Source organism: Ooceraea biroi, chromosome 11 (assembly GCF_003672135.1).
Source record: "Ooceraea biroi isolate clonal line C1 chromosome 11, Obir_v5.4, whole genome shotgun sequence".
NCBI lineage: Eukaryota > Metazoa > Arthropoda > Insecta > Hymenoptera > Formicidae > Ooceraea > Ooceraea biroi.
The window spans coordinates 6,637,245-6,653,540 of NC_039516.1; the positions used below are offsets into that span (position 1 = coordinate 6,637,245).

Sequence of the window (16,296 nt, forward strand, 5' to 3'; positions counted from 1 at the left end):
GGAGAGGACCAGAGAGAGAAGTTTTATCGCGCGGCCAACAAATAAACGAGCGTGCGCCACAACGTGCGTGGAGAACAGGGAGGGAAAAAGAGACCGCGAGAAAGTAACGAAAGTACATTTTATTGAGTTCTGGGTGGCAGTGTTGCCGGCGCAAGAACGCACCTTACAAGTTAATAAATTCCGAAGTTTCCCTCGCGAGCAACGGCATCACGACGCATACACGCATGCACGCATGCACGCATGTGCATGCGCAAACAGCATCGTCTACCGCACCGCTCGCGTCGCAGAGATTTCACGTTACCGCGAAATTACGCGTTGGTCCTCCTTTGCCAAATCGCGCTCGCGTATCCGCGAATTAATAAAAAAAGCATGGACGCGCGCGTTGCAGTCGCGTCGCGTAAATCAGACGGCTGAGTGCCGCGAAATACGACCTAATGCATCGTAAAAAGGTGGCGTCGGCCACCTTTTTATCAAAGTACTTGCGAAAAAAAACGAAAAGAAAGAGAAGATGCAATTTAAATTCGCGATGAGCGGGTACGCGAGGAGAGCGATGCCGTTGGTGGTGCGCGAACGTAACGTCGCGCGTCGTTGCATTTCTGGATGGATACGCTGGATCGGGATAATAAAAAAGAAGGAATTACTTTTAACGAGAAGGGAAAATAAGTGTGCAAGAGTCGGTGCGATGCTGCCGGTGGTCGTTCGTCTCTTTCTGTTACAATCACGGGTCAACGGCGATCACGTCGGCGAGCACGTGTGTGCTTTTCGACGAGAGATACACGGTGGCTCGAATCTTCGCAAGGACAACAGGCGCGCTGAGGCGAACGCTTAAGGTAACCGGTGCACAAGAAGTATTGCCTAACGGTGACTACCAAACGGCCTAGAACGGCCTTCGGTGGCTGCGGGTACGCAATGGCTGACCAACCAGGGCGCAGAAGGCGGTTACTACTTAAGCCGTCGTCGGTTACCGTGTCACGCTTCGTTAAGCGTTTCTCTCTCTTTCTGTCCTCGGGAACAGCGAGCCGCGCAAAGCTACCAATGAAGCGTAATAACGGCCAGACGGCCGCGACGAAAGGGTACTGACGAAAGGCGATTAATTAGGCGAGCTCTCCGCAAAGTTTCCGCGGTCCCTCGGATAACGAACCCACGCTCGCTTTAACGACTTGTAAGCGGAGCGCGCGAGTAAATTTCGCGGGCGAATCGGGAACTGTGGGGGCTCTTCTTCTGGTCCAGCTCTCGGACGAGCGAGCAGCAGGACCAAAGAGCCTTAACCTAATTAAGGAAGACAACCCGGGCGTAAATCACGCCGTCCGGGAGAAAGCGATGACGAGAGATAAAGACGCGAGGAGAGGCGCGAGCGGCAGCGTGGATTTATTTTTCACCTTTTCTTGTATTCCTTCGCGCTCGTCCTTTTTCTGATTCTCCGACACGACCGTACCTTTGTACATCGTGTATCTTCGCGATATTCAAGGAACGCATTCGTGAAAAAGGTGAAGAGAGTCCGGTTTACCGGTTTAAATTCAATTCGCTGAATTCTCCGGGAAGCTAACTCGAGAAAAGAGAATAGATAGATGAAATCTTGTTTCGATTTTTAGGAGCAAGTCCCCTGAGGGTATTACAGACGCCATGACGTAATGATGTATCAACACGTATAATTAAAAAATAAATGTAATATCGATGAAATCTAATCGATAATAATAATATGAATCAATTAAATAGTTATTATATGAGTAAGGTATAATAAACGCGTCTGTGGATCCTCGATACGAATACGCGTTTTCGCAATCTCGAGTCGTTTATTCATAGCCGCGCAAGGAGTCCTCTCGCGGATCTCTTAATTTTTCGCGATGCGACAGCGGTCCACGCTCATCACTTCCGGACGCGCGCGATTATCCTTCTTCCGCGCGTGATTTCGTTTTCTTTCTTTAGCGATTAATAAATTCTCGGCGGCTTTGCTTGCCCTCTCGCGCGTCGGTGCCACTCGAGAGAGTTCGAGAGGATTAATGTGCCGCGAGGATTTATGCGCGTGATGTCGAGTGCAACTAGGTCATAATAGCGCTCATTAAACCTACGTAAGGCTCACCTCCACGTATACGCACCCTCACCCTTTCGAAACACGCACACGATGCGCGCGAGGTGTTTTCTTCGCACGCGCGAGCGCGAACGCGGCGCGTGGGAGGGCCAAGTACCGAGGACAAAAAAAAGGGTTGAAGGCGTAAGAAAATATGACAGGGTCGTAGCGCGGAGAGGGTTGAGGGAGCGCGGAAAAAGGACCAGAGAGACGACACCGAAAGAAACGAAGTGGAGGCACGCGCGGACAAAAATACGACGATCGCAGGAAACGGTGAATCAAACGGACGGCAGCCGGTCGTTTCGAGGGTGTTTTTGTAACGATCACGACTTATCCCCTGTGCTCGACTCATTCGATTCCACGCCGATTCGACGCCACAACGCATAAATTGCTAGTACGGATACCTGGATTAAGATCTCCAAACATAACTCATAACATTTAGATATGCACACCTCCCAATATGGAGAAACATTTTTAGAAAACTTCTAAGATTTCTGTTTATGATTACCATAGCTGGATTCTTGAATTACGAAATATCTTGGTCTTATATATTGCTATGTTAATATAATATAATGTAAATAGATTATATTGTTAATACATAAAAATGAGAGTATAATAATTATTCGATTGAGAAATCTTACATATTAAGAACTTTTATTGGAATTTAAACTACTGAAGAAAATTACTAAAAAGATTCGAGTTTTATATCATAATTATTCAGATTCAGATATAAACCTTTGCGGAGCATGTATCACCTCTTACTCTTCTAGTATCAAAATCAAGATCCAGTATATTTAATGCGAGAACATAATACAAATTATATGAGTCCTTATATAGATAAATTTAACAAAAATCTTGTTTCTGATAAGCTTGTTTCTAAGAAGAATGTTGTCACCGAAATTCGCGTTTCGCCAAATTAGGCAAATAATAGATATAAGATGATCCAGCTACGAGGTTCAGTCACCTTCCATGTTTCTAAAAACACGAAACTATGTATGGAACTGTCTCACAGAATTATGTCTTTACCTGTGACATAATCTATCAGATCTAAAATGTCTCTTTTCAGAGGGATCTAATTTTGCAGCGTCACGGAAACGCGCGTATCGTCAGAATCAACCGTACAATTATAGCGGATTAAATATTCGTCATCGCAGATAATCTACGCCATTGTCGCATTTCCAGAGCCACGAATAGACACAGAGACAGGTATTGCGCGTGTACAACGTCGAAATCCCGGCTCACCGAAATCATACCGGTTTTGATCTCGGGTCGAAGCTCTCGGACGGATCTAAGCGATGTATCACAATGATAATCGAGATGAAATTACGTAGTCAACGTATCAGCGTTATCGGCTCTGGCCGTCAAAATCTATACGCGTGTATATATCGCGTGGATTTCGAAAGGGGTTACACGTGGGGGCGTGAGAAGAGAGCGTGTGAAAGCGCGACAGATTATCTTCCGATATCTCGCGGCGAAGTCGGGACTAATTTTATATTTGGTGGAGGGACACGCGCCTTTCCCGTAATTACGGGGACGTCAGTCAATCGTCACATCGAGACACACGTCGAACGCTCGATAATATCTTGATCGCCGCCAATAAAACACTTTGGACGCATATCAGACGAATCAGACGAACATGAGAATCTCATATAATAAACCTTGAGCACGCTGTCGCGCTCCTAATGGACAAATTTCCACACTATTTTCACATAACGAAGAAAGAGAAGACAATCAATGAGGAAATCCGACATTATCGCTCCTTTTGGCGACGCAAAGTGAATATAAATATCGGGTAAGGCATCATCTCGTAGTATATGCTATTTTTCGTTGATTATAGAACACAAGAGGAAGGTGCTAAACACCTTCGGTAGCCAGATATACTTGTAGCGAGTAAGTCGGGCCAAAAGTCCGAAATAAAGCAGCAGCCAGACGTCGCCGTGGCAATATAATGCCGAGATTAATTTCTCACGAGCCGCCCTCTCGAACGCGAGAGGAACTATTATCCACGCGCGACATCACGTCAACGACCGAACGCTCGCCGCGCTACGGAGGTTTCGATCCGCCAAACTGTGCCGGCAAAATTTCCCCCTTTTATGTTCGCTAAATTATAGCAGCGGATAATATTCTCTCTCAGTGAACTCCGCGTTTGAAGTGCATTCATGCTCCGTTCAGCCTCGCCGCATTTTTACAAAATAAATCTTTATTTAATTATACTGAATTATAAAGTTTATTGATACATAAATACTACTTATGACTCTTGGCTTTTGAACTAAAAAAATACAATTATGATAATTATAAGCCTGAGTATAACGCTTGTATTATAAATTGTGAAAAGATCATGGAAAATGTTCCTCCGAAATTCTCTGCTAGTGATTGTCATATTTACGAACAATCAAAAACTAGCTGGAAGCTATTATAGTTAGTACCTATTTTTTAAATACAACTATGGTGGTGTTAATCACTGAAACTCTATTTTTGTATGAGAGACTCTTCAAAAGGAAGCTGGAACTCTAATCAGAAACATTCTGATAAAGTCGGAGTGCAAACTTCACGCACCCTCTCGTTTTCACGAAAAACAGACGCGTGCGATGTATTTCGCCGACACAACATGTCCATTTTCTGTTGCCGACCACCCCGGGGTGCGGGAGAGCCTGCTGCATCGTGGTGCGATGCGCTGCGCTCCAATTTTCCGCGGTGCATCGTTCGGCGCATGAATTCCGGGTCGGTGTCGGCGCGGATTTACGATCGCCGCCCGATTTAGAGGCGCACGCCGGCCGCAAAACTAATTGCGGCAAAACGATCCGCGTCACCGAACGACAGGAACACGAAACGAGCAGGCGCGCGAGGGACGTGGGTGACGGAAGGAGGAAAGAAGACCGGCGAAAAAAGGCGGTATAGAAGAAACGATAAAAATGGAGTACGAGCGTCGTCGTGACTGTCACGCGAGCATCCCGACGTCTTCTCTCTTCACCCTCTCGCGCGTGTGCTCGAGTGCAGCGACAGTTATTGCGCGAGACAGACCCTTGCACGGGGTGGACAGAGTGGTGCCATAATTCAGGAAGGATTCGCGTGAGTAACGTTCACCCGTCAGCCAGCCCTCGCGATGTTTTTTCGCGCTACGAGCATCTCTGTAACGACCCCACGCGTGCGGAATCAAGTCGCGCTTCTCTTAATCGACTCGATCTTTTCCTCATCCACGCGCGAACGCGAGTGCGGCACGGATGCCAAGAAGTCGTCGGGCCGCGACGAAATTAATAAGTTGCACCCGCGCACCCGTTTCGACGGTCGCAATAACGGATCGCAATAGCGCGATCATTATGCACATTCCTCCCGCGCTCAACTTGGGCGATCTATCGGCGGCGTCGGAGATTAAGTAATTTTCGCACCGATTCGCGTGTATAATTCACTCTCTCGGAGAACGCGCGGCACAGCGCCGCGCCATGCCGCACCGCGCCGTGCCGCGCTAGCGGTCATAAATAATCGCGAGCCTCGTAAGGGATAATCACGAATTGCGTCATTACAAATGGTCCGAGTCGAGTTTTGCATTACCAGAAGCAGCTTCTACGTCGCGCATGCCGGTGTCGGATTTAAGAGCTATCGAGACTCGCGCCGAAGTAGCGGCCTCGCAAATTAATCGTCGCGAAAGAGCCCGATGGCGAGAAGAGAGGAGAAGAAAAAATGAACACGGAGAAACGGCGCACAGGAAGCGAGGGACGGAGCGCGACGTCTGTAGGAGACGAGGATGCGTTTCATTCAGCCGACGAGAGAGCGAACGGTGGGCGAGATGAAGCGGGTGGACGTGTATCGGAGTTATTTTCGGATCGACCCAGATATCGCCGACGTATTTTCTTGGACGAGGCTTTAAGCTGTTTCGGGTAATTAGCGAATCGAGTCGTGGCCACGAGTACTCAACGCCTTATTGTCCTCGAGGTGCTGCTCGAGGCCTCGTTTGCTTTTGATCTGGTGACCGCGGCGCGGCGCGGCGCGGCGTGGCGTTACGTGGCGTGACGTAATGGTGCGGCGCAGCATCCACTCGCCGCGCCAATATATACTCCACGCACTTCTCTCAACATCACTCCGCCCGATGTCTTCAGAACGTTAACGGACGCTATATTCGTTATTGTAATGAGACGAGGAACGATGACTGGCTCCGTAACATATAAGCGATGGAACGAGATGACGGTGTAAGAGTTGAAAAGGAAAAGTAAAATTTCGTCACGTATTAACTTTCATGCGTAATTAAATCAGCGATTGGGAGAAATTGTGAACATAGCTTTCTCAAAACTTGCGTTAAAAGCTTCAATCTTTTGTTAAAGATTCATACCAATAACTTAGAAAATTTAAATCTTCACGGTAGGCTTTCTTGAGCAGAATTTGCAAAGATTTAACATGATGATGCACATAGATGCAACATTCTGATTTCACCAGAATTCTTTACATACACCGTAAGCCTTTGGAACCTCCCAAAGAAAATAAAACTTTGTGTTAAGTAAGTTTTTCAGCTCAACGGCTACGAATTACGAGTTTTCGCTGCTGATAAGAAGATAAGTGAGATGTAGCTCTTAATCATCTCAGTCCGCGAGAACTTCCGCGAATTTTCAGAAGCGCGAACGGTCAGCGGGAGAGCATTCGTTATCTGGCCAATTTTTTAACTGCGTCTCGGAGTGCCGGGGCCAATTTATCGAAAGCGACGACGTCGTCGGTCGCGAGCACAGGATGGCACTTAAATTCACGGTAGTGGCGATAAATTCGTCGCTCGTAAGCGACATGGATTGGACTATACGACCGCAGCGACTCACTGTTTTTAATATCTTCCTGGGGAATCTAACGCCGCTAAGTGCTGCCTGGCACATGGCACTGCGATGTAAGTTGATGGCAGTCCGATGAACCCTAATTGAGTAATTCCGCCGAAAAATATTCGAGCACGCCGGCAATTCGTCATTGGCTTTATTCGGTGTTAAAGTTAAATATTAATTATCGTTATATTACTGCGTATTCATGCACGACATTTAGCCTTAATTGCGATCGTTTGATTCTGAGCTCAAGATAAAATCATTCGCGATCCCTGGGGTGACACGAATAAAACTCGGTACCGAACGGCCGTATTTAGCGGTAAATATGGGGTGTGAATGTGGAGTTTAATCTTTAATTCTATAAAAAATGCCTCGCCTGAGGCTGCATGCGCTTCGCGTACATGGGCGGGTGCAGCAAGGTGAGTACGAAATTATGCGTACGTGCCTCTCTCTCTCTCTCTCTCGTTCGTTCTTTCGTTCTTCAACGTGTCGCGTTCTCTGTGTGCGTGAGATTGCGTGGGCGGCATGACTCACCGTCGCCAGAAATACCTTTGGCTTTCCGACATTCACAACAAACACGAACGTCATCGGTGTCTCCGCCCCTCGATTTTTCGCGGTTATTACCCGTCTGATGGCGTCATCGATTTTTGTGACACGCATCGATACGTCGGCGTCCGACACGACGAAGCAACCGCGAGTCGCGAGACAGTTTAGCGAGGCAACGGACTCGTTCTGACGATTCAACGGTGTCACGGATCAAACAAACGTCAAGTAGCCTCTGCCAAAAAATATAATCCTCAAGGAACTCAACTACATGACAGCCTCATCTCTGAGATATTTTCACTTTTCCTAATTTTATATAGTCTTCCTTTATTTATAGGATTTTCTAAATATTTTGCATCAGCGTACCACCACTTTGTTACTCCATCAAGGGCAACATCATCTAAATACCTCCGAGCTATAGCATTATTCAAGGATAATGGAATCTTAACATATTAATGCGGAATAACGAGGAATAAAATACGCTTACTAGCGGTAGCGGGGAAATCGCGCGCGCGCGAACGAGCGAGCGAGCGATCGATATACCGAGGGCGTCATTAAACTCGTATTAACACGTCATTATCGTGGCGCGTAATACCCGTAATTTCTTGTTGGGCTGTGCCGCGTCTACCACGATTCATATTCTGGCTCCATCGAGTGCAGATAATCTCGCGCGCGAGCAAGATAATCCGCGAGAGCATGCGGTGAGTCACGATTAAGTGCCAACTCGCGCGACGTCCAATTACTCGCGAGGTCACGACGGAGCTCAACCCTGCAGCCCTCATAAAGCGACGATATTAATTCGCAAATAGCCGGTATCGCGTCATCCTTAATCCGTATCGACTCTATTATGCGCGCGCGCGACGTACAAGGTGCTAATAGCAATAAAATGGCAAAATAGCGACAAAGTGCGAACCAATTCTGTCGTACAATGGACCTGCGGGTATCATTATCCTCGTAATCGCGCGGTTACGGTATCATCGCCATCGAAACGATGACAGCTGGGTGAATTACAGTCTACAAAACGCGGATGACCTACGATGACTCACGTCAATAATTCGTTAATAATTCTGGTGCTAAGTTCGAGATATCGAAATAATCGAGATATACGCGCGAGTAACACCTTGATATTAAATAAAAGATGTGGTAGTAAGTAATAAAATATCTCATGATGAATTTTTCGTAGACCATTACAAGAGTATTATTAACAATGGATCGCCAAAGCTGTTAAGTATTGAGAAAATGACGTAAAGCAAGTCTCAGATATCTTAAAATGAACTCGGACATTATATATAAAAGATTAGGCAGCTTTACAGCTTTTTTTCAGGAGAAGAATTCATTCGGTAAGATTCAACGTGAGGAAAGGAACGAATGCAGCAAGGCGCGGTTTCGCAAACGAGCACGGCGTAAAATTAGCCTTTTGTCAATAAGCAACAGTGGAATCTTTCACATGAACAACGAAGTATCATAGAAGATATGGAGATTACGTAAAAAGTATTTTTATCACTTCTCTCTCCCGCATCCGTTTAGCGATTCTTTAAAACGGTATTGTATTTCGCGGCCGAAGGCGGTTCCGCGACGCGTCTTTCGCTTTCAAATAATTTGACAATGAGTTCGTTTCTTACGAAATTACGTCACGCATTTTTTGCCGTGCACAGTGGGCTATAAAGTGCGCTTTTTATTCCCTTTCACGTAACACCTGCGAGCGCGTGGAATTAAATTATTCGTCAAATATTCGTGCCCGATTATTATCTGTCAACGAGATGTGACCCGTGTAGACGTGCGCGCGCGCTTTAAAAAAATCCAGATAAAACTTTCGCGAAAGCTCTCGCATAAGCACGTGAGGGTGTCCTTCCTGTTTCGTATGAGACCCGTTCCGTATTAATTGCCGCACGCATTAACGAAAGTCGCACGGCGTGCTCTCCGGACTGGGCACCGCCGTGGGATAAATAATTACCTCTTAATTAAGGCACTCGGCCCGAACATCTGTTTCTCGGCCATATAATCTGCAGTGGACTCACTCGTTCGTATACATCGTTTTCTCCTTTCTTTCCTCCCGCGAAAATAAAGTCCTGATTTACGGCGTTGATCTCCCAGCAACGCGTGGCCGGCCATCGCGCGACGAGGACAAATAGCATCCACGGTGTTATTCCGTTTCGCATTATCGCGTGAATTATATGTGAAGCTTGAAAAGAGACCGCGATGAGTCGCTACTGAACGGGACACGCTAATAATTCTTTATGTTTCACGAAATTCCGTTCCCATTCAATTCGGCCGAATAGAGAATATAACGTAAACACGCGAGGGGAGAGTCGACGTTACATTATGTATTGTACAATGCGCGACGTGTAAAAATTAAATACCGACATATAAATAATATTAGAAGATTGGAACACGCGCGAATATTATCGCGCACTAAGCCAAGTATGCGTCGAATTGTGCGTGTATTATACGCGACGCCGCGTGCGTGGGTGGCAACGCGCAATGTTAGAAATGTAAATGCACTGCACGAAGCGCATTGACAACAGATGTGTACCGATCTTTACGAACGAACAAATGGTTGCGCAAGCGATCGTACGCTACAGGTGTACGGCACAGTTTGCTCTCCGCGCGAGGAAAACCCGAAAAAGAATCGTCTTCCAAGACACGACGACACGGAAATAGTTTCCGGCGAATCTAGAACGGCCTTGGTGGATTGGCGAAAGAGGGCCTTGGAGGAGAATAAGATCCTTGAATGCCGTGAGCTCGCTACGGAGCGCGCCCTTAATTTTTACATAAAACAGGACGTATGCAGCACGCATCGCGCCGTTCGTCCCGATGCCAACAGGAATTTACGGCCGACGATCGTAAAAGCCGAGAAGATGCATTTATACGTGCCGACTTTATATGTTTACGTCTACCGAAAGTTCGGCGAAAAGGGACGTCCTGTTGAAGGAGAAAAACGAGACAGGATTATGTATAGCCGGTACGGATTTCTCGTCAAATATCGCGTAACGTCATCGATAATTCGTGCGGCCACTAAATGACTTTAAGGTAAACTGGCGTTTACCATATTTGTTACCATAGTTTAATTTTTCAAAAATGCTGAGAGCATAGGAACGAATAAATAAGTCTGCGAATATTAGAATATATAAATCGATTGCTTTGATCATCAAATACTTAATCAACTATAGCCATCAAATATTTTCAGAAATTTTCATTCAACATTAGCGACAGAAATTGGAAGAGGAGATTTAATTTTTTATTTTTTGAAGCTAATTCTTAGTCTTCCACTTCGGCAAAATGATGGGCTACCTTCCGTCGCTCGAGTGTTAAACGATTAGGACCCCTTCTTGCGTTCTTGATCTAGTCATTAATCCTCTGACGTCTTTATGTCGACAGCCTGACGGTCGGAATGATCTATTTCTCTTCCTCCATTCTCCATTCAAAATAAAGCTCGGTTATTTTAAAATTTCATGGCAAGACTGGCGAGACTTAGGAACAAGCGCACGAAAGGACGCATGAATTCTGCAACGACCTATTTATTATTTCCAAAAAGTCCAATCACGTGAGTGCGCGTGCTCGTTATGTAAAGTTTCGGCGTACACGTGCTCGAGAGTTTTAACGACGGGATAAATATCGACGGATAAAATTGCCGCACGCTAATAATTATACGAAAGACACCTTCAATTTCGCGTCTCTCGTGTATCTCATCCGTGACCAAGAAGCAGCGGGCTCTAAATTGAAACGCCCGATGCCATCGACTCACGGGACAAACGACGCGTGGCGGCGCCGCGTCGTGTAATCAGATTAGTTTGGTATTATAAATAATGTAATTGGTTTGCCTCCTGGCGCGCAAAGAACGGTGAAAGAGGAAAAAAAAGATTGACGAGATGCAGACGCGATTCTTTTTTACGGTCCACTGCGCGGAGCGCGAGTCTGATGGATTAACTTTGTTCACGGAGTTATATACCGAATGCGCTCCAGATCCGCCGGATGTGTCTTCTGTCAACCGCGAATGTCAGGCGACGAATTAACAAACTAATTTGTGTACGGGATATCTGATGGTCTCATGACATCTCATATTCGTCGCTCTGCGTTCGATGCCTGATAAAATAATTTTGTGCGAATATCTGGCACGAATGCACAGCCGCTATCCTCGGAAACGGTGACTTCCACCTGCCAAGCTAATTCATCCGCATACGGGGTGTAAATCGCACGTGCTCGGTCACTCGGAAGCTAATAATCCGGGCTAGCGCTTGACAAAGTCCGACAGGTGCACGGATTCTCTAATATAGGCCTGAGTAGCGACTTGCGACTCTAATTTTCGGGACTGCGATGTCGCGTCGCACGTCGCGAGACTCCCTGACCGAAACGTCTTTATCGCGAGATTCATGCAGCTTGAACGTAATAATTCAGTCGGTCCATAAATGCTCCATAAACAGCCAGACACGTGCGCGATGTGATAAATAAGTAACAAGAGAATTTCTCGCGCACACCTTGGCACCGCGCTATAACATCGAATTACCACACGCGTAACAGCCGAAGAATGTGGCGCCAATGCGCGTCGGAAAAATTATTCACCGCGAAACATTTCTACTCAGTTAAATGACCCACGAATACGTGAAGATAAGGAACACGGTTCATTAAAGAAGCAACGAGAAAGCCCGAGTTAATTAAAATACTTTTAAAGTTTCTTGTTGTTTATACTTTTTATATGCATTATTGTATTTATGAAAATACATCGAGTTTCTCATGCTACTTTGTTCATCCTTAGGGCCACTTATCCCAAAAATTGAGATCTGTCACATGCTATTTTGCGAAACCTCAGCTTGATCGTTAATTATAATGGCATTTACTGGACGCAAAGAATATCGCAGATTTATTTATACTTAAATTTCAGAAAAATTTGCGACTTCCTCGGTCTCATGAAATCTGACAAATCACCTTTCGCAAGAATAGTTTCTATGTACCTCCCGAATATCTCGGTTGCAATGGGTCGCATGTCTCTTTTAACGATTCGAGACATTGTGTAGCGGAAGACAGGTGTGATCGATATCCCGGAACGCGATGCGAGTCTCTAATTAGCAACGAAGTTAGCCCGAAATACAAGCTCGTCATGGCGATCGCTAAGCCTGATAAAAGTTCACTCCTTAAGGTAATTGTGATTTATCGACGTGTACCTCGCGACTACGTGCCGAATTAATAACAACGCGGATTACATTAAATTAAAACCTGCAGACGGATCCATTATCGCGTCGGGCGAGCGTTGACAAGCGGGGAGAAGAAGCGTGAATAAAACGGAGAGAAGGCCAATTTAAAAATAATTTAATACACGTTTTACTGGTGGACCGAGCACGCATACACCTCGCGGGGTCAGCGAGGGCTGACCTTTCGCCGGAAGATTTGTGGCAGTCTCGTTTCACGAGAGAGAAAGATAGAACACAGAAAAGCGAGAGGAGGCGAAGAAGACGCGCTCTCAACGACATCCGTAATGATTTGTTCCGCGACGATGAACGACCGCGCGTCAATTGTTGCGCCTATACATTTACAAAGCTACGCGAGTATTAACGCAACGATTCGCTGAACCAAAGTATCTTTTGAAAGCACGAAGACAGGCCTGATATGCGATCGAGTAGTATTCTTCGAATATATATAATACTATATATTGTGTCATTATCTATTACCGCTTTAACAAAATTATCAAAGCATATACGACCCATTTCCCAGCTGATTTATTAGAGAGTCAGACGGATAATGAGTTTGAGAAAGCCATAAATATACATTTAAATTATTTTTGGAAAAAGATAATGTGTGCTAGAGTTAACAGCGTCCTAAATACTCTGGATTTATTGCAGCATTTACTAAATTCGAAAAACAAATGTAAAAAGTATACGTATGCCGTACTTCTTTGCGAATCGTTAAATATTGCTCTTAGAAGACTAATTTTTCGTAAGTTGATTATTGATTGCAGCCACATTTACACATTGCTAAAGGTGTACTGCACTGAAAGGAGGAAGCTTGCGTGCCAGTGTAACATCGACTCAAAATTACGGTTTAGTTTATTGGACAATTGTATGGTTGGTCGAGAGGATATTAAAGCCGCAAGCGGTCACGTATGCATCATCGGCGATCAGAAGCGCGGGCGCAAAAGCTCCGCGTTACATTTGTATTTTCAATCTGGCAGTGGCGAGAACCTGGCACGGATTATATACGCCGGGGTGCATTATTATGCGAGGAACATATGCGCGCACGAGCGTAGGCAGTACCGGCGCACCGCTCAGTATTACTGTCGTTTTGGCAGCACGTATGATTTCCGTGATTTACTATAGTAGTCATCTTAAGGTACCCGAGATTCAGCTCTCATGGAACCCGTGCGTGAAACAAGATAACCACTAGAATTCATTTAAGCAAAGGTTTCGATTGTAATTCCGAGAGCGCAAGGATTTCAACGTACAATTCTCTGTATCAAAATTTTGCCACGAAACCTACACTCAACCTACACTGTTACGCTCAACAATAAAAATGTAGAAATTTACAAGTGTATGAGAAAAACTTATACGTAAATGTATATTTATATAAATGATTCTGTGTATCTAGAATCATCATATTGGCACAATTCATTGAGTTTATTCTTTTATATAATTTATATCGGATAAATAACGATATTAGTCACAAATTTCATAAACGTGTCTTTTAGAATTAAAAATTTCGCTGACGAAGAATCATCTCGACTCGCGAATACGGATTAAGACGGTCTGCACGTAGCTGCACCATAATTTTCCCACTTTTGATACCGTCAGCTAAGTTGACTAAGCCGGGAGACGACGAGTATACACCGAGGACAAAAAGCGAACGTCACAAAAGCGTCGACAAGACGTTTAAGTGAGGAAACGGATTCCGGCCGCGATGCAAATCTAATCCGAATGTTCCACGAACCGCATCCACCCTCGACGACGCGTCGTCGTCGTTCTACCAGCTATTCTCCCGCGAGTCGACATCGTTCTTCTGTCGACTAACGCTTTGTCGACTGTCTCGAGTCATTGCGTAACAGACAACGAATAAATAATCGGCCGTACTGCCTGTGCCAAGGGACGGGTAGCGCGACAATTTGTCGGACTTCCTAGCTCCTTGTTACTGCAACGCGATTTAAGCTCAAGGGAAAAGCTCTCTTCCTCTCCTTCTCTCTCTCGCGAGCAGTAGAAATGTAGAAATGCCGCCGCGCGACCGACAGGTGCTAGCTTCTCGTCGGCGCCTAACTGAAGCGCCAATAGTTACGTATGTCTATTCGACGCGTCTATATAATCTATCCACGTCTTTAAATGCCAAGAGAAGTTACAATGAAATCGTCTGTATTAAATGTTTGGTAAATGTTCGAAAATGGAATGAATACGTTCATTATAATCAAGTATAATAGCTAGATTGGCACGAAAACTGAAAGATCTTTTGCGAGATAATTATAAGTAGATTATACTTTTGCGTGAGAAACTAGTTACTTTTAATAAAAACATTTTATTATTGCGTATTAGATGTTTCGTTTCTTGTCTCGTTTCTAAATACAATAACAGATCTTTTTAATTATTTGATAATTTTTACTAGAATTGATCTAAATCATAGATATAGCTAAGTGCTTCTTATGACAATATTTATGAGACTAATCAGAACCGTATCGTTGATCTTATCACTCACGGTAAGATCTTCGCTCAGGTGCAAACGCGTCCGCGTAGGCAGGCCCATGAATAAATCAGTTCGACTAAGTGCTGTACATCCAACGTATCAATGTACACATCTATTAAGGATCACAAATTCATTTTTAGATGGCTTCGCTGATACGTGTCCATTCAAGGTATTTTCCAACAAAATAAAAAAAGTGCAGAACTGCATACCTTTAGAGCGTCTAAAGAAATAGTATTCTCAATATTTGTGTGAAACAAGAAAAGATTTATAAAATGCCTTAAATGCAACTTGTGCATCTTAATACCATGAGATAAAAAGATCACTCATGTATCCCAAGCATGAAGACTGACTGTAAAAGTGCTGAAAGAGACATATTTTGCCTTTCCGTTTGCTTGGAACCACGTGTGTGGTCTATAGCGAAGCACGTGTCGCTCGCGAACTCCAGCACAACTTTTTCTCGCCAGACACGCTTTTTGGTACGGAATCCCGAAATTCCAGAGCCACGAGTTCCGCCAACGGGATTCTCCCTTCGGGATTAGCGGAATTCATGCCACGAACGCAGTAAGAAACGATTGAAGTTATCGCAAAACCCAACCTTTACGTCGAAAATCGATTTCTGTTCATCAGATCTTCGTTTCTCGTTCACTAAACATTCTCAGTAACGAACAGAAATAAAATAATGTGATATAGCACACTAATGCGATTTTCTCTAGAATACAGTAAAACTTTCATATAAAAAATATCCCGTATTAATCTAATTGCTTTTATTTACGATTGTATTATTTTAAAATGTGGTTCTCCAATGCAACAATTTAAATATTCTATTATTTTTCATGCAAAACTATTCTATAATAATTGTCCATAAATAATCATGATCAAATATTGATCAAATTAATGCTGTTCCTAAATGCGTTATTTTTAATCTGTGATCTTCATGAAGACAATAGCGTGACACGAATATCATAATCTTCTGGCACATATTCCACAATACAGAAATATCACGCATGGCATAATTATGTTCACGCCTTCTGACATTTTCAGTATCGCAGCATATTTCCAAGTAAATATATATTCTTCTAACGAGAATCATAAACTTAATAAATTTTCACTTGTTTCAATTGTCTCAAGCAATAAGCTTTGTTTCACCAGTTTTACTGGATTTCTTGAAATTCATTCTATTTCTGTTCACAAAGGAACTAAACTCAAATTTATTTCGTTTAAGTAATTTATTATGAACCT

At 44.4% G+C, this 16,296-nt stretch overlaps 1 long non-coding RNA gene across 1 annotated transcript in view; it reads right to left on the reverse strand.

Annotated features, from left to right (window-relative positions):
- LOC105275837 overlaps positions 1–16,296 on the reverse strand; it is an 81,705-nt gene that overhangs the window by 64,048 nt on the left and 1,361 nt on the right. The window lies entirely within an intron of this gene.